The 25,167-nt window shown below is 36.3% G+C and overlaps 1 pseudogene; it reads right to left on the reverse strand.

The window, feature by feature from the left end:
• Window positions 1–1,039: 1,039 nt before the first annotated feature.
• Window positions 1,040–24,881, reverse strand: LOC113072145 (sister chromatid cohesion protein PDS5 homolog B-like; annotated as a pseudogene).
• Window positions 24,882–25,167: the final 286 nt, after the last annotated feature.

The raw sequence follows: 25,167 nt of genomic DNA on the forward strand, positions 1-25,167 counted from the left end.
AGTGTGGGTGTGTATGAATACATGCAAATTACTGTTCTTCACAAAGCTGTTATAATAATACAAAAACTGCTTCGTGATGCTCAGTTGAATGCAGTCTAATGGATTTTGAGTTTTGAAGTAAATGCAACAGCAGCTGGTCAGCAGATGATGGACCCAAAGAGAGTGCATGGATAAGAAAAGGAAGAAAAAAAAACCTTTTTGCCACAAAAATATGTTAAGTGATCATTTAAAACCTAATATCCTCAAACTTGAAATTTACGAAAGATCCAGATCCAGTCAGCAGTCATCTGATTTAATTGCACTCGAATGGATTGAAACTGCTTTTTGCTGCTTTTGTAAAGAATGTATTGCATGAGAAACTGAGCTGGAATTATAAAAATGTATAATTATTATTATAATTATTTTTTTTTTAAATCCTGTCGACCCTCAGATACATTTATTTATTTGTTTAATCACCTCAATCACCAGTAAAGTTTAAGACGTTCACTGGATCTTCTGGACAGATTAGAAAGTGTTGAAATTAACATTTTTAGGACTGACCATGTAGTTTATGTAGATGTTTGACAATCGTTATTATTAAAAAATAACATTTCAGACAGCTGTATAGGTTACACTTTTCTTAACTATGAATGGCTTAAATGATACAAAGTCTTTACCCATTTTTTGAAGACAAAACTAGAAAATAACTTCTCTTAAAATGCCTAAATGCTCTTTAAAAAAAAACAACATATATATATATATATATATATATATATATATATATAATTACATACTATTCTCATATCGACAGTTTTTTCTCTAAGTTTTTTTCAAAAAATGTAATTAAATAAGATGTTTTACTAAATATAAACCTCAAATATATGTCAGATAAATGCATATACATAAAAATGTATGCATTGAGGGTGTATATAAGTATATATGCCTTTATATTTTAGAAAGTTTAGTTTAATTTTTTTTTTTATTAAAGTTCAGTCTATATATTTCGAGGTCTTTTGCATCAAAATGGCTAACTGAACATTTAAAATAACAAATATGCAAGTTATTTATACAGAATATTTTATTGGTTCAGCAGACTGAAAAAACTGATTTGGATGGTGGGGGAGAATCTTCCATTGTTTCCTAACAGCCAATATTAAAAACCAATGCTCTGTACCATCTCCTCCCCGTTTAAAACACTGATAAAATCAATACTGGGCTGTAAAATGTAACAAATACATGAATTTATCATCAAACCAGTGTTTCTTTTATCTGCAGAGGCACATTTGCACATGCACAACCATATGCACACAAGAATTACACAAATGAGAAGGGTTAAAAAAGGAAAGAATAAAACGACAAACAAATAAAAAAAAAAGGGAACTACAAAATGGTTATGTAGCATATTACAGAATGATATACAGAAGACACACGGGACACGTATAGTACTGCTAAAAGGTGATGAGATTTTTTTTCGTTTACTTGGACAGATCAGCTGGTGCAATATATTTAAAGCTTGAGGTCAAAGCTATACAAGTTGTATCCCTAACCTGAGGGGGGGGGGGGGGGGTGTTAAGAGCCCAAAAACTATTTACACTTTCTTTCTCATACAATTAAGATAACATGGTCGGCGCACACATAACAATGGAAAACGAACCACGAGTCATGGTGGATAGGGGAGGCAGAAGCATACGGCAGTAAAAGACGGCAAAATACAGCTAAAGCAGTTGCATGGCTCCAAAAAGTCCCAACTTTCACAAGTTCGCTCTGTGCATCAGACTTTTTCCTTAAGTATAGCAATCTCCAATCAATCTTGCATTTTGTCTTTGAAAGCACTCATCTTCGGTCTCTTCTCCCCACCTTCCGTCGCACCTACAAAAACATATAAGCACATTCTCAGGACTTTTGTTGGTTTTGTTGGTCTGATTGCTTCTATTGTTCTCATTTGTAAATCTCTTTGGATAAAAGTGTCTGCTAAATGATTAAATGTAAATGTAACTTTCACCACTCCTTACTAATCAATTTCTATTTCTAATTTTCTGGCCAATATAAAATATAAAAAATTTTAAACATCTCTGCATTAATTTAAATTACAATTTTTAAGATCTCAGCTGAATAAATTTATATGACTTTATCATTCATGGTTAGAAAGAGTTTTTAAATCCTTCATTCAGTTTTCTTCAACAGATTTCTACATTGAATTAAATTTCTTTTAAACAATTATTATATTTGATTGTATAATTTTCTGCCCAATGAATTTATTACGTTCCATCACTATTACTACCGTATTTTTTGGGTAATGAAAGTATGTCATGAGGAGGAAAAAAAACATAATACAAGTCGCACTCGACTATAAGTCGCATTTATTTGAGAACCAAGAGAAAGCATTACCGTCTACCGCCGCGAGAGGGTGCTCTATGTCTTCAGTGTAGATTACAGGAGCACGGAGCATGATTCATGAATACTTGAAAGATTACATTTTTTAAAATCTTCATATAGATTTCTTGAGCAAACCTTTATGGAATTAAAATTAAAACAGATACTATATTTAAAAAACATTTTTTTTTTGAAATCCTAAGATTTCTTGCCCAATTCATTTTTATGACTTAAGATCTTTCATGATTACTTGATAAAGATATATATTTTTTAATCTTCATACAGATTTCCAGAGCTGAATTCTGTTGAATTAATACAATTAAACAATGATTACATTTATATTTATTAAAATTTTGAAGATGTCTACCCAATACATTTCTACGGCTTAAAATCATTCATGATTACTAGAAATATATATATATATATATATATATATATTCTTTTAATACTCCTCATACCATACCATAGATATTTAACCAACTATTAATTTCAAACAATTACTACTGCAAATGTCTCCAAATCTAAGATATTATATCTTCAATGAACAATTTGCATAGAAAGCCCTTTTTTAAATTTTAAATCAGCTGATTTGGTTTCCCATAACTATGAGTTATCAGGGGAAAGGAAACTCACTTTAGTTGAAGAGTCCACTGACTCGTCCTCTTCCTCCTCGCTCTGCTGGGCTGTGTCCATGTCCTCTTCAGACTCCTCTTCCTGGTTGGCAGCAGCTCTTGATCTCCCACCGCTGAAACAGATTGTATGAGTCAAATAAAACCCATGAAACAGCCCCAGACACATGTACAGACTAAAGGCAGCATCAAGGGAAAATGTCAGAAAGCTTTTAGCAACATGAGTCTGTGTACCTGGCTTTCCTAGCTGCTGTCTGTGACTTTGGAGGTCGTCCTCTCCTTTTCTGAGGTGTGGATTCCACAGAATCGCTGGCAGTATCTGCCTCCCCTCTGCGAATAACCATTTCAAATGTTAAGAATAAAGGGTTTATGGGTATTTGGGACGCTCAGTGCCAGTTCATCTTTGTTAAGGTCATATACATATACATGTTAGGGCTGCACGATGTGTCGTTTAAAAATAAAAAGTTTGAATATAATTATAGTAGAAAATTTACAAAATATCTTCATGGAACATGATCTTTACTTAATGTCATAATGATTTTTGGCATAAAATAAAAATCTGTAATTGTGACCCATACAATGTTTTTTTTACTATTTGACTAAGCGAGTTAAGACTGGTATGTGCTCCAGGGTCTCTCTCTCACACACACACACACACAAACCTTGGTTTACGTCCTCTTCTGCCTTTGGGCTTCACCTCCATATTCTCACTTCCTGCGTCATCCTCATCGTCCTCCTCTTCCTCTTGCTCTTCCTCATTTTCTTCATCCGCAGGTGGAGCAGTCTTCCTGCGACCCCTCCTGCCCTTGCTTGGCGTCTCGTCTTTTGAGGCTGTTGATTTGGGGGGCCGTCCTCGTCGGCCTCTCTTGGGCGGACTGTTCTGTTCGTCTTCGGCCTCAATGGAGGCCTCTGCTATGCTGCTGTCTTCACCCCACTGGTCCTCGGCATCATCAGTGCTCGTGTTGGCAGCTTTCTTCCGGCCCCGCTTGGGCTTGGACTCCTGACCCTTGTCGTCCTGGTTGGCTGCAGCCCCCCGCTTGCGCCCCCTGCTGGGCTTTTCGGTCTCAGATGGGCTCTTCATTGAAATGTCTTCATTCTCACTGTGGTCCACATCAGCAGAGTCCAGCCTGGGTTGAGAAAATAAATCTAGGTTTAAGCCCATGCAAGACTTCCTGGCATGGTGCCAAAGATATGTTGGGTAGTTGCTAGGGTGTCAGGGATATTTTTTAGCTTATTATTACTAAACAGTCAACTCTTTTGTCTAAAAAAATAAAATGTTTAAGATCCTTAAAAATGAAAATGATCTGCACTGACAAAATCTACCAATTACACAAACAGTATATTAAAAAATAAATAACTAACTACATTGAGCTATCATTCATGTCCATAGCACATCTAACTTTGTATTTAGATTGTTTGTAGAAATGTTTTAAAAGCCCAACAACTGACTCAAGTGACAAAATTCAAGTCATTTTTCAGCTGTTTTTCTTGGTCACATTATAAAGACACCTACGAGTTTGGCTATTATAAACTCGAGGGACAGCATGAGTCATCTCAATGCCATCGAGCAGTACATCCCTCGAGTGCTCTTTCGATGTGGCACAGGTAAAAGGAAACAGCAATTATCGTGCCTTCGTGACGCAGATCCATGAAACACTCCATTCAAAAGAATCTCAATGACAGCTATTCAGAAACCAAGCGTCTGAGACGACCATCACATGCCCACCCTTCATGCAGGAACGTTGAAAGGCGCTATCATTATTGAGCACCGTAACCTCAAAAGAGCTTGTTTAGCCCACAGTAGGATGTTAATACCAGAGCCAGATTTTTCAGTACAAAAATGACTTTTAATAACACCCAAAATGGATTCATACAAGGCTTGCGATCAGACTGCAGAGAACTAAGAGTTCATAATATTACAGTTTTAGGAGAGGGAGTGTGTCTCATGTTATTTATAATGCTTGTGTGTTTATGCACACCACCACTGGTTTTATGGGAGATCTGGAACAAATTCACGCTACTGAACAGATTATGCTACAAATATGTCGTTTTTGCTAAACTACATATTTTCATAAAAGGCACAGATTAAAATGCGAAAGCCATGATATGAGGTTTTCAATGTAACAATCAGGTTACTAATGTAATTTTCTTGAAACATAATGATATCTTCTATATACACTACTGTTTGAAAGTAAATAACATATGTTATACACAGCTCTTTATAATTTTAAGTAAACTTTCCACAGGTTTAGTTAGTCTTATGCACAACAATGCATTTATCTGAAGAAAAACTGTAAAAAAAAAAAAAAAAAAAAAAAAAAAAAAAAAAAAAAAACAGTAATATTTTTACAATTTAAAATATATTTTCTCCCTATTTTAATATTTATAAATGGAATTTATTCCCATGATGCAAAGCTGAATTTTCAGCAACATTTTTACAGTCTTCAGTGTCACATGATCCTTCAGAAATCATTCTGATTTGGAGCTCAAGAAACCTATTATCAATGCTGAAAAAAGGTTGTGCCACACTTTATTTTATTTTTTGTGAAAGCCAGGATTCTTTAATATTAGTTTAAAATAGCAGCATTTATCTGAAACAAATCTTATGTAACATTATAAATGTGTTTAATGTCACTTCTGACCAACTGAATGTGTCTTTGCTGAAAAAAAAAAAAAAAAAAAAAAAAAATTCATACTGACCCCAACTTGTATATCAATGAGCTCACATGTATGTGCATTTGTGCCACTAACCGTCCTTTACTGCGGCCAGGGGAGCTGGGGTTAGAGTTACTGCTGGCATTGCTGATGGTCTCCATGCGTGAGAGTTTGGTCTGCAGTTTTCCTGTGGCGGACAGGGGCTTGTTCACAGCGCCCAGCACGTTCGCCGCCTTGGGCTGCAGAGAGAATCAGGAAGTCAATCTCACAGTCCTGTCTTACCCAAGAAGGTTAACCGCACAGAATAGAGGGCAAATATGTACCTTTCCTGGAGTAAAGAATGACTTCATCTCAGGAGGCAGATAGTTTTTTGTGTTACTGAAATTCTGAAAAGCAGAAGAAAAAATAAATAAAACGGGATTTAGTGAGAAAAGTAAATTTTGTTTGAAATTCTTACTTGACCTGCCAACTGAGTTTAAAGTTTGTACGCAGCAGGGCTTCCACATCTGCTGACCTATCATTTTCTATGACTTCTGACTGGATCAAGACTTCCAATATTTTATTTTTATGGAGATTGCACTCAAAAGAACATTTATTTTTAGGGCTTAAAAAATGTTTTATATGCACTATAGACATTTCAATGACTGCGACATTTCTGTGACTTTTCAAGGCCTAAATATTTGTAGTGCTCATTAAACATAAATAAAGAGCTGCTGTTCATAGGAGACACGGGTTCAGATCCAATCAGAATCCTCTACTGCTTCTCTCTCATCCACTTTCCTGTCCTTTTTTAAAGCAGCAAAAAATACTAAATTCCCTGATATTTCTATAACTGGACGTCCTGCAGCAGTTAAGCACCTTGTCCGGTTGTGTGAAGTAGCGCGCAGGCAGCACGGGATCTTTAGGTGACTCTAGACTGTATGTGGTGCTCTTGGAGATGACGATGTTCATGGCTACATCACACACGGTGTACAATTTCTGCAAGGAGAGAGAGAATGGAGAAGTGTAAACTTTTTATGATTTTCATTTATCTTCACAAAGCAAGATACTGAATATTGTCAACTGTTTATAATAATAAAAGAAAACAGCAGGACAATGTAACAAAAATATAAGGTTCCATGCATTGCAGTGCATTCCAGTTTTTCATGTTTCTTTCGATTTTTAAATATATATTTTTTATATTTCTGTAATTAGTTTGAATTTCTGAAATTTTCTGAACCACATCACTGTAAAAACATTAGCAAATATTGTGAAATAGATTATAGAGAGATTGTCACTTTTGATCAATTTAATGCCTCCTTGATGAATAAAAAGTATTGACAACTTTATATATATATATATATATATATATATATATAAAAAAAGGTACTTACCCCAAGCATTTTAACACTAGTTTATGTTATATTATTATTATTCCATAATTTGGATTCTTACAATAAATGTGTATTATATTTGTATGCATTTTTCCAATCATTTGAATTCATTTAGAAGTTTATCAAGTGTAGAAATGTCTATAATAAATCCTAAATAGACAGATGGCTGACATTTTTCATGTTTTATTATCCAGTTCTGACAATCATTTAAACTCCCTAGATATGTTATTAGTTAGAACAACTTGTAAGAAATTACATGAGAAAAGCAAAGCATCAGTCTGAAACAAGACGGACCTCGTTAATCTTGGGATCATCTGGACACTGTCCATCTTTTGTCTGTTTTATGTTTTCCACCATTTTCCTGATGAACGCATGGCTGTTGTTTTCATTTTTGGCCATTAGGATCTCCAAAACAAACCACAAAGCCCTGAAGGAATGAGAAAAATATGAGAGAGAGAGGAACGTCATTTTTAAGATTAAAGGCAGATGGCAGCTCTGGAACACCACTGTTCAGTGTATTCAGCAGCTAGCCAAACATCTAAAAAGCTACAGATTTTCTCCACCATTTATGAACATTTAAAGGGCACCATTGGTAATGAATATCTCATCCAAATTACACATCTGACATTTTCAGAGCTTGAAATGGCATCCTAATGAAGAGGTAAACATTCTCCTATTAATGATGTAAGAGGACTCTGTGTGGACTCACTCTTTGATGTCTTTGAGCTGCTCGATGTCCTGCACCTTCACGTAGTCTGGGTCATGGACCAAAAGGTGAATTGCATATGGCACCACATACTCCGGCAGGAGCGATATCAGCTTTTCTGCAGTACACACATAAATGCTTTTTATGATAATGTGAGTGTGATAAAAATCTAGGCATATTCCAGGACCCATAATGTTTTACAAAAGCCCTGGTTTGTACTGTGGCTCATGAATATGAATTACAATTGGAAAAGGTTCGCATCCTCCAAATGTCTGAAGCTAACAAATCGAAACTGAAAAAGCTGACGTGCAATGAATTCATTCCAAGAGCAACAGATGAAGAAACCAACACAATGGACCGGAGAATCCACTTGACAGGACAGACATAACAAACAGCCTCTTTTACATAATGACCCTGATGAGCAGTTCAACTGAGCAGCTAAATATTTCATTATACTGGAAGATGCATGAATTTTAACTATCACTAGCACAAAAACACATCACGAGGCCTCGATCAGGGAATTTGATTCTGCTTTTGAGTCCTGAATGACTCTTATCATTTGAAAAGAATCCTCACCTCTAAAATTCCTGGTAATAACCAAACAAAATGATGGACTCATAGTGATTCTCTTTCGAATCAACCCAACAAAAGTCACAATTTTAAATGAATTAATAATTGGTGTTGAGATGGACTGTAAATCAGTTTGCAATGGAACCGTGACTCCTTGTATCAAATCTTAATGTATTGTGAGGTGCCTAAGGCTATGTCTACATTAATCCGGATACGCTTGAAAACGCTAGTGGGTGGACAGCGTTTTAAAACTAAAACGCTCTCCACCCACTAGCGTTTTCCAAAGTGTCTCATCCACAATGAAACATCAGAAAACGTCAAATTAGTTTTCTGCGCATGCTTAAGGCCTCAAATAAGCTCACTGCAGATGATACACATGGAACAGACATGAGACGTTTTCATGCCGTTTTTCTGACAGAAATATTTTATTTACACACTTACGATTGTATGTCTGATCTAGAACGCAACTGCCCTCATGTTTTGCTGTAAATTGCGATCTTGAGTAAATTTGCTTTCATCTTTGCAGGACTGTGATATGAAGAGTGTACAAAGCAACACATCTGTAGCAATAGTGTGAAAGTGCATAGCACATAACGTACACAACACCAGTAAACACACAGATATCTATTTAATATGCATCACATGACTAAACTTGCATCATCGTTTTCAGAAGCCTCCATTTTCACAGTCCACACTACAACACGAAAACGGCATTTTAAAAATTCATCCACTTTAGAGAGCATTTTCAAAAACGCTCAAAGTTGACTGAAATCATGGTGATGGCTCTCTTACCGCTGACTGCTGCATGCTGTTTCAGGTATTCCCTGCGCAGGTTGATGTTTTTGACCAGGCACTGGCGGGCGTGCGCCCTGCGCTCCTTCACCGGGTCTTTGGCACACAACGTGAACACAGCCAGGTACTCCAGTGGCAGACGCAATCGGCACAGACCTTTGTGTAGCTTCTGGGCGAAGGCCTGTCGCACCTGGTAGCACTCGTCCTGAGAAAAACAAGAGGATTCATTAGTTCCTAATGAGTCACTCAGCCGATGCTTTTATTCAGTGGCTTACAAATCACTCCCCAGGACAATAACCCTCAAGTAACCTGGGGTTAAGTGCCACCATCAGTCTTGTTCAGTTGACCACTGCTGGATCATCTTTTTGTTAAGGTTTGACAATACAACCTTCTGGTTTCCTGTACAGATCAACATTAAATCCAAACTGACCCACAATTTACTTTTTTTAATGCACATTCACTTATTGTGAAAGATTAATCAGTTCCTCTGACACTATTTGCCTACTGACGTCCTTTTTTGTCTGTTGGTTAATAACATTATTTAATAGCCTGCACAGCCTACGTAAGCATTGGTTTTCCTAACATGCAACATGGACTGGCTCCATTTAAATATTAATCACCCACTTCAAACTATCCAAATAATTAACAGCCATTTTTTTTTTCAGGTTGAACATCCTGTTGAACATCCTGTTGCATTCCGAAAACATTATAGAAGTAAACTGAGTATTGAATGAGGTTACAGAAGGAGGGGCTTTATTTTCAATGGATTTAATCTGGGGTACTGAAGCAGATTTCTAATTTTATGTTCAGTTTATTCAGACCGATAAAATCAGATTTCGAAGCGTGACTGCTGACCAAGAACACAGCGAATCACTAGACAACCAGTCTGCTAGTCAAAGCAGAGTAACCCATTAAAACAATGTTAAGGGATCTTCTGTTTGACATTAGGATGAAAGATAAGTCCATCAGGGCAATATGGAGAAGGATAAGGAGCCGGCGGTTGGTCTTACGTTGATGACGAGGGCACAGAGTTGGTACTGCTCCAGGGTGATGATCTCATGGTAGCACGGCTCCTGAGCGAGACGAAGAATGGCACAGCCAGCTGCCAGCCGCAGACGAGACATGTCCGGCTTACTGCTCACACAGAAAATCAGCATATTAAATCATTCATATTACAGACATATATGTAAACAAATGAAAATGCTGTGTAACATATGCCATCATTTCATAGCAATAGTGTAGAGTGCTTGAGTGTGTCATTTGATTAAAATAAAATAATTGTAAAATGTCTTAAATTAAAATGAACATTTAATGGAATAAAATAAACGTATCAAAGAAATGCATATTGAATTTCTTTTATATAATTTCCAAATAAAAAATTAAACCATACAATCTACATATTTTAAATACACTACTGTTTAAAGGTTAGGGGTCATTAAATAATAATAAAAAAGTAATTCAAATTTTATTCAGCAAGACATTAAATGACAGTGGTGACAGTAAAGATACTAAGCAAATGTCTCTCACCCCATCTTGCCCTGCTCCGTCAGATCACCGTCGCTGCTCAGGATAGCCGTCAGCATTCTCAGAGTGGAGTTGCCAGATTTACTTTGGTTATTCTTCACGCCAAGCAGCCATCTGACCATTAGTTTCAGACCCTGAATCTGAGGCACAGAGATAGAGAAGCATTGAACACCCTTTACTCCTCAGTATCATCTCCTGTGAGTGCAAGCTCGGGTGTCATTTTTTTACAATGTAAAGGACAAAAAGAGAAGAAAAGAACCCGTCTATTCATATCTCTAGGGAACCAAATCAATACTGGCTGAGATATGAATCACTCTGGTACTTTCAAAAAAAGGGAATAATAAATGGCAAGTCAAATCTTAGCAGCGTCTTACCTTAGCCAATGTTTCAGGAGAGACTTCATCATCCGGGACCCATAGCTTGGTGGTTTTCTTGCCAGGAATCTTTGAAGCGAACAGAAAATCTAGATCAGTATCAGATGCCTCAAAACCTGAGAGTGAAGAGAATCCTTTATTGCTTGGTCTAAACGGTTGCTAGCAAGGTTGCAACTAAAAATAAACGCACTTCTTGTTATAGAAGCAAGGAGACAAATGATGCGTCGCACGTCTATGTATATTAGAATAACCACTGGAAAATGAAATAAAACTTCGCCCACAAGGTCAATCAAATGTGATCTTAAACTTTCTCACCCATTTACTCTTATAATTATACTGGATTGATTTAAGCCTTAAGAAAGGACATCCCCATGAAATCACATTAATTCAATAAGTCCAAATTAGTTAATGGTACAGCCAAATAAACATGCATATTTAATGCTGTTCTCTCAACCAGCCATGATATCCATTATCAGCAGGGCTTTCGCAAGCATGACATTTTGGCTGATTTATTGGTATGTAAATAATTGCGATTAATTATTTAAATGTATAATGCTTTTATATATTTTTTTCTTTCTTTCTATATATATTTATCATAGAAATGTTTAACTTCAAAATTCACTCAAATTAAAAGTTTATTTATTCAACATAAAATCACACACACACACAAACAAAAATTATTTCCTGGAAGGCTTCATAGAGAAATATTACAGATTTTTTATTGCCATTAGAGGTCGGGCGATGTATCGGTTTTGCCGATTAATCGGCACCTATAGTTGATTGCGGGAACAATTGGTTATTGGCAAAATAAAATAAAATAAGTTGTGTAATGAGTTCAAATAATTATACATGCTCAAACAGAAATTGGTAACAACAAAAAAATTAAAAATTTCATAGGGCCCTTAACATGTAATTTTTTTGTTAAGCTTTCATTAAATTGATGTGAAAATTTATAAGTTTCATTTAAATAAAGCACTATTTTAGTTTTTGTTCAGTAAAAACTATCAGTTAATAAATCGGTATAGGCCAGTGTGGTCCAACCTAGCTATCGGTAGCACTCTCGGTCGACCTCTAATTGCCATTATGATATTGTTTTATTATTGCCATTAATATTGCCGTTACTAATATTACACACTGGAACAGTCATTTAATTGCAAATTATATTTAGTTTTAATCACATACATATATAAAAAAAAATAACATTTAGGCACATCCTAGATAAATGTTCAAAAAAAAAAAAAAACACTAGCAATGCATGTTAAGAACATCATGCACACCTGAGCAATACAGAGGAATTGATTGCTGTGTGTTCTCATCAACAATCATGCCTATATAGAGAAACCATAATAAGCAATGATATAAATTACCCGGTCGTTCATTAGCAGGTCTTTAACGATGAAATTGGCCACTAAAGACTTGAGCGGAGCTGCAAACTGTTCCGGGGCCAGCATTGCCAGGTGTCCCAGTGTTGTTAAAGGGGTTATGAGCTGTTCCATGTTATCTGTGTCTAGACTCTTATGCAGAGGCTGCGGCAGATAGAAAACAATTGGTTAGAATATGGGGAGTTCTCTGTGCCAAGGAAAGTTCATTTCAGAGACAAAAAAAATTCCAGATATTTTTTGGACCTTAATCTTACCTCAAATATCTGTGCGAAGTGTGTGTCTCTGTTGGAGAACATGGCATGAATGCAATGGATGGCATATTTGGCCTGGCGAGGAGGACCCTTCTTTGCTTTGTGCTGCAGTACTGTTAAAAGGACTCTAGGGGGCAAAAGGAAGTCAAATAGGCAGGAGTTAATGGCACCATCCAAGTTTATAGATGACTGAACAGCAAAATAGAAATTAGTTTTCCAGAGCATCTCAGAAATAAAAAAAATGAAAACTGTCTTCAATAAACATAAGTATGTTTGAAACTTAAATTGATGGAACAAATCAAGCAGCATAACTCCTCTTGAATAAAGCCCAAATGTGTTTTTCTGATCAGCGTGGGCCGTGAGACGGACTCAAACGTACGATTTGATGTGTGGGAAGCTCTCCTCCAGTTTGTTGCCAGTGTTTTTGAAGATTTGCAGTGCAGCCTCTGCAACCTTCTCATCGTCCATTTTCAGACAGCCCAGCAAAGACTCAAAGGTCTCGGCAGAGTGGAATGACACCGGGTGGGTGAAGGACAGGACCTGAGCGTAAAGAAAACCCATACCTCAAACTAATAATAAAAAGGTTACTTTGTGCTTTTACATATGAGCATTGGTGCTGGGCGATCGTATCTGCTCTCATTTTATTGGGCCAAGCTTTCTTTTAAAAAATCTGTTTCTCTAAAAACTTCATTGCCATCTTTGATTTAAAGTTCAGTAGTAAAAACGCTACAGCACTGGAAAGTTTGACTCATTTACATAAATCAGCACAAACGGTCTATAAATTTTCAATAAAGTGAAGCAAAACATGATTTACCAATTCAATTGTTTTATAAATGTTACCAGATGTTTTTGATAACCTTCATGTTTTTGGTAATTTGCATGTCTTCGTTAAATTCTGATTTTCAATGTTTTGAATCAACCAATACCTGTTTGGTTAAAATAATGGTTCATCTGAAGAGAAATGACATGTAGCTCTACTACAGCAACTAACAAATCTAACTTGAATGTAATTATCAGTGGAAATGGATATAAAGCCAAAACGGATACAGTCTAATGTGGGTAACACAGATTTCTTTACCTTTAGGAGCTCCAGGCCAGCTCTGATCGCTTGCTCGGTGGGGACTCCTTCATCTTCATCATCAGCAGTTCCTTCTATAGATTTGTTTACCTGTTTGATAAGTGCACTGCAGAAAGAGAGGAAGGAGTGAGACTGTGCAAATGATAGTACATTTATTCCTGGTATTTAACAATCGTAATGTACCTGATGGATTCGGTGTCGATATGAACAGGCGCTATCCTCTCCAATAAAAACTTCACCATCTCTAGGAAAGGATTGCTGGGTTGTTTGGGGCTGCCCAATTTTTTGGTGACTTCTTTCTGTGGGGTGCAAACACAGCCATAAACTGAGACAACTTCAACTGTGTTGGTAAAAACACGATTTACCTGCAAGGTGAAGCGATAAGGTACTTACCACGCAGACTTCAGCCTGCTTGCACGAACAGGACGGACTCACGAGAGTCTCCAGTTGCTTTCGGATCTTCTCATCCTCCTCAAGAACCTGAGCGAGCTTCTTCACAAAGTCCTGCGTCTTGCCTGGGTCTGGCAGGTTTCCTTCAACACAAAGATGGAGAGATGTTTCCCCCTCAGTAAATATTACTTGTTACTACAAAAAAGGCAGCTAGTACTTGACAGGAATATCATTTTAACAGCACTGTGGATGAGACAACACAACTTACTTGTGATAACCATGACCTTTGAGAATACGGTCTTGTTGTAAGAGTCAGACTGGGGGAATAAAAAAAAAGTATTCAAGAATGTTTAAACAGATGCAAACCATGTAATAAAGAAGATTTAGAAAAAGCAATAACCAAAACCAAACAACTGTGAGGAAAAACCAACTTTTGGCTGTTTTATGAGATCCAGAAGATCTTTCACATGGTGTCTCAGCATGTTCTGACACTTCCACATTTCATTCAGAGCTCTATAGGAGAGATGGACCACAACAACCACAATCAACATTCCAAGTCTGCAAAAATATCTTTATAGGCACCTTATAAAATCACTGAACACAACATGAAACAGTTTTCTCTCCATAATATGACCCATTTCCAAGTCAAACCATATTTAACAGAGTGGGACTTTTTGTTAACAGGTTGTATTGTTCAAAATCAGCTTCTCAATGTCTAAACAAGCATTTAGATCAGTGTGTGTATATATTACATTGCACTGAAAAAAGTTATTGTATTATTGTAAATAATAATATAAATAATTATTGGGGGGGGGGGGCATGTTAATTAGAAATGAACTTATGCTTTAATAGCATGTTTTTTCCTTTTTTTATAACCATTTCATGGGGGGCCAAAACAAACAAAGGTCACCAGGCACCAACAACAGGCCTTGGTTTGGGCATCTCTTTCTTAGAATAAAACAAGAATTAATGCACCTACTTGACAGCATTTCCATCCAATGTGGCGTACAAGTAATACAGACACTTCATTCGCTCTGTAGTTTCTAGATTGTGAGGCACAAGATATTGGGCGAAGATCCTCTCAACAAGCAACCTAGTGAAAAAACAAACAAATGCGATCTTAGAAATGTATATATAATTTATTGTATATGTAAATTAAATTTAAATTTATGTATTTATCAGACTCTTTTATCCAAAGCGAATTACAGAGCATTCAGGCTATCAATTTTTACATTGAATCATGTGTTCCCGGGGAATCGAACCCCCAACCTATTTAACTTAAATTCCTTTAATACTATACACTGTTTTCTCTGACAAGTTATCACCCAAATGTAAATGATCTTAGACACCACTGAAGTGAGCTCAAATCTCATACTGATGACCCAATCATAACATCAAATTGCTTTTGCACAGTTGTCATTACATGCTTTAATGATGCAATAACATTGTAAACCAACTCATCAGTTTGGAGTTCAAAATGGGCACGTGGACAAGCCGGGACACCAGAAAGGCTTGAAAATGAAAAGTACTGCTTGTGGCAAAGCAAAAAAACAACAAAGTCAGAAATGATTACAAGACAGGAGAGAGAGAGAGTCATGTTTAAAACAAAAAAGGCTGCAATGTGCATTTAAATTTGAAATGAAAGAAGTTGCGAGTCACAAATTGTGACCATCTCTGCATTTCTCATCCTGTGGCTCCAGTCTTGGGTTCAGTGTGAGGCAAATCTATGGTAACCGTTTATTTGAAGCTATATACATGTATAAAATAAAAACATTACAAAAGGTGTTCTTTGTATTCACGCATTATGTCCAAGTAAATATACTACTGTTCAAAAGTTAGTGTAATTTTGATTTTGATTTTAAATTAACTATTTTATTTAATAAATACACATTCATTTGGTCAATACCATTGCTATATATATTTCAAAGAAAATCTGTATAACAGTTTCCACAAAAAATATTAAACACCACTACAGATATTAGAAGAATAAAAATAATAGAAATATTTCTTAAAGAGCACATTTCTCAAGACAATAGTGATGACTGCTGAAAATTCAGTTTTACCTTCAGTGGAAGAAATTGTTTTTTAAATATATTAAAATAAAAACAGTTATTTTCAACTGACATAATTTCTTACAATATAACTGGATTTTTAAATCAAATAAATGTAGCCTTGGTGACCATAAGACAATCAAATAACAAACATATCGATCTCAAACCTTTGAACAGTAGGCCATCTCCACAAGATATGTAGCTGGTGAACCTAAATCAAGTTATCAAATTATTAGATCAAATAATTGGTAATTATACACAAAATTGCACCATGTTATTATTTTCAACTAAAGTGCATGTATGAATATAGTCAATCATAGTTGGATTATACCTGGGTAATTCGGAGTCATTCCTTCAAAATAAAATGTAAATAAACTACTGTAAAAAAAAAAAAAAAAAAAAAGTAAACAATTTATATTAAAAAAATATATATATATAGTTCTGTATAAAAAAAACTTGACATACAATAATACAATTAATACATACACATATTTTGTAGATATTTGTCGTCAGACCATTAAAAATATAGCCAGTATAATCAGCCAGCAGGGGAAAAAAAACAATCTTGTGAAATCTGATAACATATTACAACGTATAATTTAACATCATCTATAAAAATAGATCATGTGATGCATTACAATACACACAATGTGCAATATGATGTCTTTATAATGCATTACATAAACAGGCTACAAAGTAATGCGTTACCGAATCTGCATTTGTAAGTGGCTGTCTGGTGACATCACTGTTCTCTCTTTACGATTGGCATTGTGTTCAGAGAGCTCTGCAGAATCACTCAATACAGGTTCAGCTGAGGATTTTCACAGTTCTCTTGTTTTAAGCCAAAGTGCAATCTCTCAGAGGAAATTCTTCTCTATTCTCATTTGAGAAACATGCCCACTGGCTGTCAATGCATCTAAAATCCTTGAAGAAATGATTGGATTTTTAATGTAGAGGGGGCAACTGGCAGACTTTGGACCCGTCATGGCATCAGTAACTTTTCTCTGTAAACAACAGCATCTCAAATCCTCCATTCAGCAACGGTCCTTAAATTCCAACAGCTTGCGAACAACCTTATAAAATCCAATTACACAACAGAGCTCTTACAGGCTTCACGCCTCATTCAAAGGCTGTCAGACACCAACAATCTTTTTCAATATCATTTTAAGTCAACATCGAAAAAGCAGCGCCTTGGAAACTGCAACTGAAATTGTGTCAGAAATAAATTGGTTGTACAGAAACTTCAACAGAATCTTGTGATTTTATTTTTTTTGGCATTTTTAGGCAGCCACCCTAGTGTAATTTCATATACCGAAGCATATTTAATACATGATGCTAAAACTCTTTCACGGATTACAGAGCTTAGGGTCTTCTCGAGAACAGACACAATATCTCGTTCAGTGATACGTCACATAACAAATAACAAGCACATTTCAAGTACCAAGAAAAAAAAATACTGAACACTTTAAACTAATTAAATATTCAATTAAAATGTTTTCATAGACAAAATGTCAACTTACTTAAAATTTAGGGATATGCCGGTATCAAATTTTCCTGTTGCGATTAATTGATCATGCTTTTATCACGGTGAACGGTATTATCACAGTATTGAAATTTAGTTTTTAAAATTGCTCAAAATATAGTATATAGTATAATAGGTTAAATAGCTTTTTTTCAGAAATATATATAAAGTTAAATGTTTTGCAGAGATTCAAGTGCAAAAGAACTATAAAGACCAATAGGTAAGATGAACATCACAGCAAATACACAAATCTGATTGGCTATTTAAAATTATTTAAATGTTTTAGAATGTAGTGCAGCTGGTTTATATATGGGGTTTCCAGGGTAAGGACTGCATTCTCTGCAGTTTAGCGCCATCTACTGTCAGAGAATGAATGTGTTTTCATTCAACGCGTCTCTCACGTGTTCCTCCATGTGCTTCTCATGCGTGCTTGTTTACATCAGAGCACACATGCATCTTTCAAGCAGCCGTGTTGTGCATTTTGACCAGGTGATTGGAAGACTTTTCTTAAAATGCATTTCAAATTCTGAATAATTTGTAATATATAATTATTTGCGGTATTTATACGTGCCCACGATAACGATATCGTGCATATTCATTACCGTAATATATCGCATTACCGAATACCGCCACAAGTCTATTAAAATGGCAAACTATGATTTACAGCTCCAGTATTTTAATACAATTAATTAATTACACATAAATAATCTATCAATCCTCAAAAACCACTTGTATCAAGACATCTATGTATTTTTCACTTAATGTCTATGTACTAACTTGAAGCAGCATTCGCTACTGGCCCAATTTATAAACCATATACTGTAGAAAGTCTGACTTTAAAATAGACGAGGATGTCACACAAGTATTGAAAGACCGCCGGCTAATCAGCTTCACTCACCGATCATCGATGCTGTTCTGGTAGTAAATGTGAAGCAGTTTGTCTTTGATCCAGGAGATCTGCTTGGCTGCCTCTTTTCCTGCCTCTGCCTGTAAAGCGTACTTCTTATAGATCTGAGCCAGACCCATCATAGCCTCCTTTCGGACCCGCCACTGCAAGATAACACAACGGGATAAGATTATTATGTTCTGGTATAAAGATCATACACCCATGCGAGACAGAAAACAGATATTTTAATGGAACAAGACGTGTGTTTTTTTTAATCTGAAGCTAAATTTACATATTAAAAGCCTGATATGACAGTTCCTGCATAAAACCAAATCTTTTGTATGGCAAGCAGAAACAAACGAAGCGTAATAGGACGAGAAGGAGATACGCCTTGACTACTGCAGTGTCATTTGTCCAGGAACACAGAGGGGCCTTCAATTAAATTCCTCCCTGAAAGCGTTTTGAAAAGGCTGAGGAATGGTTATATGTGAGTTATAGTCCAATTTATATTATTCCATCCCCTCTAGCTCGGGTGGCTAAAGGAGACTGCTGATTAAATTATAGCGAGAAGAAATGGAGTGTGTCTGGAAGGAAACAAGAAGCTAATGTATTCCAGCTCGGCTCTGCCCTGAATGCGGTGATGTCAAAATCTCTGGTTCATTTGGGGTACTAATGGGAGAAAAGGCCCTCAGATATTATGTGTGAAATAAAATGCCTGCAGCACTAATAAAGAATGTTTAAGAGACAGCAAGCAAACAAACATAAAAACAGCCTGGCACAAACCCTCTTATCCAGAGTCCTCTCCCTCACAAAGTTCAGCAGGTGATCATTGACCAGAGAGAGGTCCTTTTTGGAAGCTGTCACGATGGACACGATGACGTCATGTCGAATTGCCTCCTCTGGGTCATGTGACCTTACTTTCAAAAACTCTGCAGAAAGAAATAAAATAAAACAGGCACAATTAGGGTTAATGTGCATATGCAACATTTTCATTGTCTCATGAATACAGTATACCAAAAATAATTGCAATTAAGTAAATACATTTTAAAACAAATAAATACACAAAATAGACTACTTTCGAAAATGGTTTAATATGTATTCTTTTCTAGGCATTGTGATGCATTCAATATAAAAAAAATTAATAAATTAATAATACATTAAATATTTAAAAATAAATGAATAAAAATATTAAATATATATTCAATACATTATATGTAAACATAAATATATCTTTTCATTAAAAAAGTATTTATTTTATTAAAAGCGTGTTCACAGTGCATAAACTGTGGCAACGACTTCTTCCTGAAACATCACCAGCAGCAAGTGTTAAAGAAGATTCTGACTAGTATCAGGTTGTTTTACCCTAAACAACAAACTGTCATTTTTGATATTTTATTTAGGATATCCCCTTTTCTTTAAAACAACACAATGAATTAACCCCAAAAATGTATTAAGAAAGCAAAGAGGGTCCACCTCAGTTTCAGATGATTTTTATGCCAAGTCGTGAAATATAAGGAGTAGTCAAAGTTCGAAGGGGAACAGTTTGTACCTGTGAGATCTTTTGCCAGGTCTGGATGGTTCATCAAGCAATGGCTGGCAAACTTTACACATTCCAGTCGAACAGGGACATGGATGTCATTAAACCTAAGAAACCACAGCAAACCCAGATGGTCACAATCTTGCAGCTTGGTCTCGCTGTTGAAACTTGTTTTTTCCAGTTTGTGTACACAGAGAAAAAGGTAATTGGACGTGTTGTGCATGAGCTATACCTCCCAAGGTAGCACTGCCAGAGAGGTTTGTTCTGTGAAGCGAGCTCTGAATCCTTTGCACCAAACATCTTGGCCAGGAGCTTCACAACTTGCAGGCGCTCATCGTTATCATTGCTCTACAAAACACAAGGGTCTCCCGGTGATATAACTGCAGAGAGCAAGGCCTGTGGCCATTTATTACAGCACAAGGATTCAATGAACCCATTTAGTTGATTTAGCCTCATCCTCACTGTGTTTTGCATTAAAAACTAAAGATAAAGACACAACATCAAATATGGTACACGGAACAGGCAGCTCTAACAGACCGATAACATTCATAATACACTCATCACAAACCCAACCTGCTTTTGTCAAAATTCTATACAACACAGCCAATGAAAAAGAAAGTAATCACCTTTGCTGATTTTTGAAAAATGCTAACTGTGCTTTTAGGCCACACTGGATTAAATCTCATGTGAAAGAAAGGATCGTTGACTCGGCTGAAGTGTAATCAATTTCATGCAGCGTACAGCATCTTTTAGCTCGGGAATGGTATATTCATTTATTAGAAATACCAAACTTTTAAACTTTCAGGTAACTTGCAAATAACTGAACCAAGTTTTCTATTGTCACAAAAACACAATGTCAGGTAAGGCATTGAAGGGTGGTATTTATTTGGCCATTAAAACACCATAAGTCTCATGAGGTTCTGACCACAGTTAATATACTCAAGGTTCTGAAGAGGTTTTCTACCCCCACAGGCTGCAAAAAGCTGTAAACAAGGCACTGCTTCCGTGGCGTTGTGAGATGTTAATCATGAGCTATCACAGATGTCCTAGAGGCTCAATAAGGATTTCATTACAAGGGTAGCACACATTCCTAAAAGTAGCCAAATAGCCATCCAAAACTAGACCTCTTACCAGCCTGACATTAAAAGGGGACAGAAAGATTTAGTAGTTAACCGAATGTCAAATTCTAATCTAATAAATCGTAACAATGCTAATAACTATGCTTTCAAAAATGTGTTGGTTATCAGTAAACAAAGTAAAAATGTGTTTTCATGTATAAAAAAAAAAAAAAAAAAAAAAAAGTTTGATGAGCATTAGCTAATAGATTTTAGAACAGATTGGTTTCAAACATGTTCCAATACTGCATTATCGGAACTCTTGGTAGCTCCAGAAGCTGTTAAACGAAATCCCTCCTACAAAATATATACATTTTTCTGCTTAGGCAATGTGTTTGAGCCTGAACGTTTATTTTACTGGTGCGTCAGACTTTTATTTCGACGGTGCTGAGAGCGGCAGCGCCTGTCAGCATTAGGCAAATACGCATTGATCATCTTTGAATGTCTGAATGACAAATCTTTGAATGTCTAATGAACATTTAATTTCACAAACCTTGCAAACTTTGCCAAATCCAGCTGTGAGATCTTATGACGTGTGCATTTTTATCCAGTATGATCGCGTGTTCTCTGTGTGATGGTCAGTCCATGTGAATTGAATTCTTTAAACTTTGTACTTGTGATTTCAAATTATGCTGCGCTTTATTTGCCCTCTGTCATGTTCATATAATTTGAGTGTGCTGTATGTAAAATGAATGTTACACTGGATTTATTTGAAAAACATGATTCCCAATGCATTCAATCTTCCCAGAATACTGAGTGCCCTGTTGGTTACAGTCACAGTCTTTGCTTACTTTTTAATTATATTTTTTATTAAATATTTATTTGTGAAAAATACTTTGTCATCTAAAGTATGTTTATTTTACACATTTATTTTTTAATCCCTTCTCAAATTTATTCACATTTCTTAAATATTAATAAATAAAAAATAATATATATATATAAGCTTTAAATAGCAAGATAACGGCAGTCACAAAAAACTATATCGGTCGACCAGTAATCTGAAGCCTCAAGTGACCCACATTTTGTTTTTGACCACCGAAAATGTGTACAATTTAAATATTTACTATCTGGAACTTGACAATGTATGGCCTTAAAAATTAAGATTTTGTTAGAAAATTGTTAAGACCCAAAATCTAATACGGCATTAAGATATCTTCAATACTTTTTGAGCTAAAGGCCTGCAAACTTTGGAGAGAAAAAAAAAAACTTGAAAAGTTTTGAAACTTTCCCCATTTTTGAATGGTCACCAATGGCACATAATGCAATAAAGATGGCTGAAGTCAACAGATTTCACTAAAAGACCTACCAAGTGAAAATTACCCCAATATAATGAATATAATCATTTTAAAATAAAACAAATAATAATATAATAGAGGTAAAACAGGCGCACTATCAAATAATTTGAAAACAGAATTAGACATTATACATTCATAAATGACTTTCGTTATATTTTAAAACTGATGGAAACTTTTGGAAAACTTGATCCTCGTCAAATCAATAATGCTTTTTTTTCACAAGCAAAAACACTGAGACAGTTTTTATCAAAGACCCCGAAAGATGACATAACACTATTTATGGTCAACAAGCAATCTTACCTTGAGCTTGAACTCCAGCTGCGGCAAGACAGACAACAGTAGATGGCTGTCGATGTTGTAGAGCTCCAGGATTAGGTCAAAGACATGTTCTGACAGATCACTGACTGAAGTCTTCCCCAGCATCAGCACCTGGTTAAAGAACTGAGACACCAAACCGTACATCACACACTGTGACCATCAGCATCTACTGCATGTCCCTAGAAAACGGCACCTTTTCAAACTCCCTGCATAAGCGCTTGGCATCAGCACTTAACATGGCATCGATTAGAGATTAGTGTAAGGAAGCTGGTATTAGATTGAAATAAAAAAAGTAAATTGTGGGAGAGGTCGTCTCCAACAAAGTGCTTGTACAGAATAGAAAGAGGAATAGAAATATAAATCAGGCCTTGCTGATCTATTAAGGGTTATTGAAAAGGACTCTCCTCCACACTTATTCTCAGTATCTCTATTCCCTGCAGTGCTCATTAAAAGCGCTAGAGGTTTCATAGCATAACAACGCTGCATGCTCCTGCGGGTGTTGATGATGAATGCGTTTAAGCTCAACATGCCGTTTGAGCATAGAGAGGTGCTCATAATTTCTGGTTAATGTTGCCAGCCTCAACGAGTTTTCAACAGCGAAAGGGCTGAAGCCAAATCAGGGAGGTTCATTAGGGATTATTCAAAATTTAAATAAATAAGAAGACCTTTCTTGTCCCCAGCATGATTCTGGTACAGCTGATGAGAGGATAGGGTGTACTTTCTATTAGGGTTGGGCGATGTCTTCAAATTTGGCATCTGACAATGTCTACAGTGAAACATCGTGATGGACGACATCAAGCAGAGGGGGCGAGCTGGGGGGGGGGGGTGTCTTTGTCAAGGGGATTGGGGGAGGTGTGCCCGAAGCATGAATCCTTATAAGGGAAAACAACAAACGATCCCTAACACCATGTCTACACTGGATGCAAGCAGCGAGACAAAATACTATAGAACCACATGATCTATAATAGAGATTCACTGTATATAGATCAGTCAATAGAACTCATTAAATTCAGTGATGAGGTCTTACACTGGATGCGGGACAACATGACACCACAAATACCTGACAGTAAACTGCTGCCGCATTCTATTTATGACCTGCTGACACAAAACACAAATGATTTTTAATGGTCCCTTTGTCGCGTCCAGTGTAGACAGTCTTTCGGTTATGCGCTACGGCAGCAGTTCCCAACCCTTGGGCCACGGACCGGTATCGGTCCATGCGTCATTTGGTACCGGGGCCGCACAAGAAAGAATAAATAACTTACATTAAAGCTTCAGTCGGTAACTTTTGGCACTCGCGTCTAGCGGAAGAATATTGTAGCCGGAAGCTACTTCTCTCTGTTTACATCTATGGCGAGTCACGCAGGTTCTGTGCTACTCTGCAGCGTTGCTACCCCAACCAGACTAAAATAGTCCGAATATAAACACTTATTATAAGAGTACCGTAGTGATTCAGGAAAAGACAAAAACACAGTTTGGGGAAAAATAGATTCATGATGTATATTTTTTACATTTTCGACACAAAACAACACTGGCACAACCCTGCCACTGATTGGACCAGTAGAGCCGGGAGCAGTGGATTTTAGCGGTATCTTATATTTTAAGGCATGTTTAAATGTCACAGAGTCGACAGCCCCGGTCCGTGTAAATATTGTCTGACATTAAACCGGTCCTTGGCGCTAAAAGTTTGGGGGACCGCTGCGCTACGGTGCTACACGACAAACTGTCGCGTCCAGTGTAGACACTGCCTAAGGAGAGATGACTGAGGATGATGGCAAATGATTTGGCAAATCCTCAGTGTGGTAAGTACTGCCACTCCACAGTATAAAGGTAGTACGTGCAAACCGCACATTAAAACTAAACCGCGATTGTGCGAAAAGTGGCGGGGGTTGTGGGGGCTTGCACAACATCATGATGTCTATCAGATGATGTAAATTGCCTATTGGCCCACCCATACATCCTATGTACAATGAACTATAATAAATCACATTTACTCACGTTGGTAATGTAAGGCTTCTATGGCCTGAGCGGTTCTTCTTCAGCAAGGCTTTTGCCAGATCGTACGCTTGCTTGTTGAGGTTCTGAAAGACAAGATAGAGCAATGTTTTTTAAAGTTTAATTTAAATCTCATGGTGCCTGTCAAGAAATTTTTTTTTAAACTTAAACCCATGTTAAAAGCTGTTAAGTTTTTATATCTTTAAATTTTTCATTGTCATGTTAATATATAAATACTTTGGTTTTATTATAAATATTTTAATACATCTAGCATTATTTAAAGAAGCAGGATCTTCAACCTTTGGATAGAGACAAAGCTATTAAATATTGTACATATGTTGCATTTTAAGCCTGTCTTATAATAAAATGCTT

The sequence above is a fragment of the Carassius auratus genome, unplaced genomic scaffold (assembly GCF_003368295.1).
Source record: "Carassius auratus strain Wakin unplaced genomic scaffold, ASM336829v1 scaf_tig00008554, whole genome shotgun sequence".
NCBI lineage: Eukaryota > Metazoa > Chordata > Actinopteri > Cypriniformes > Cyprinidae > Carassius > Carassius auratus.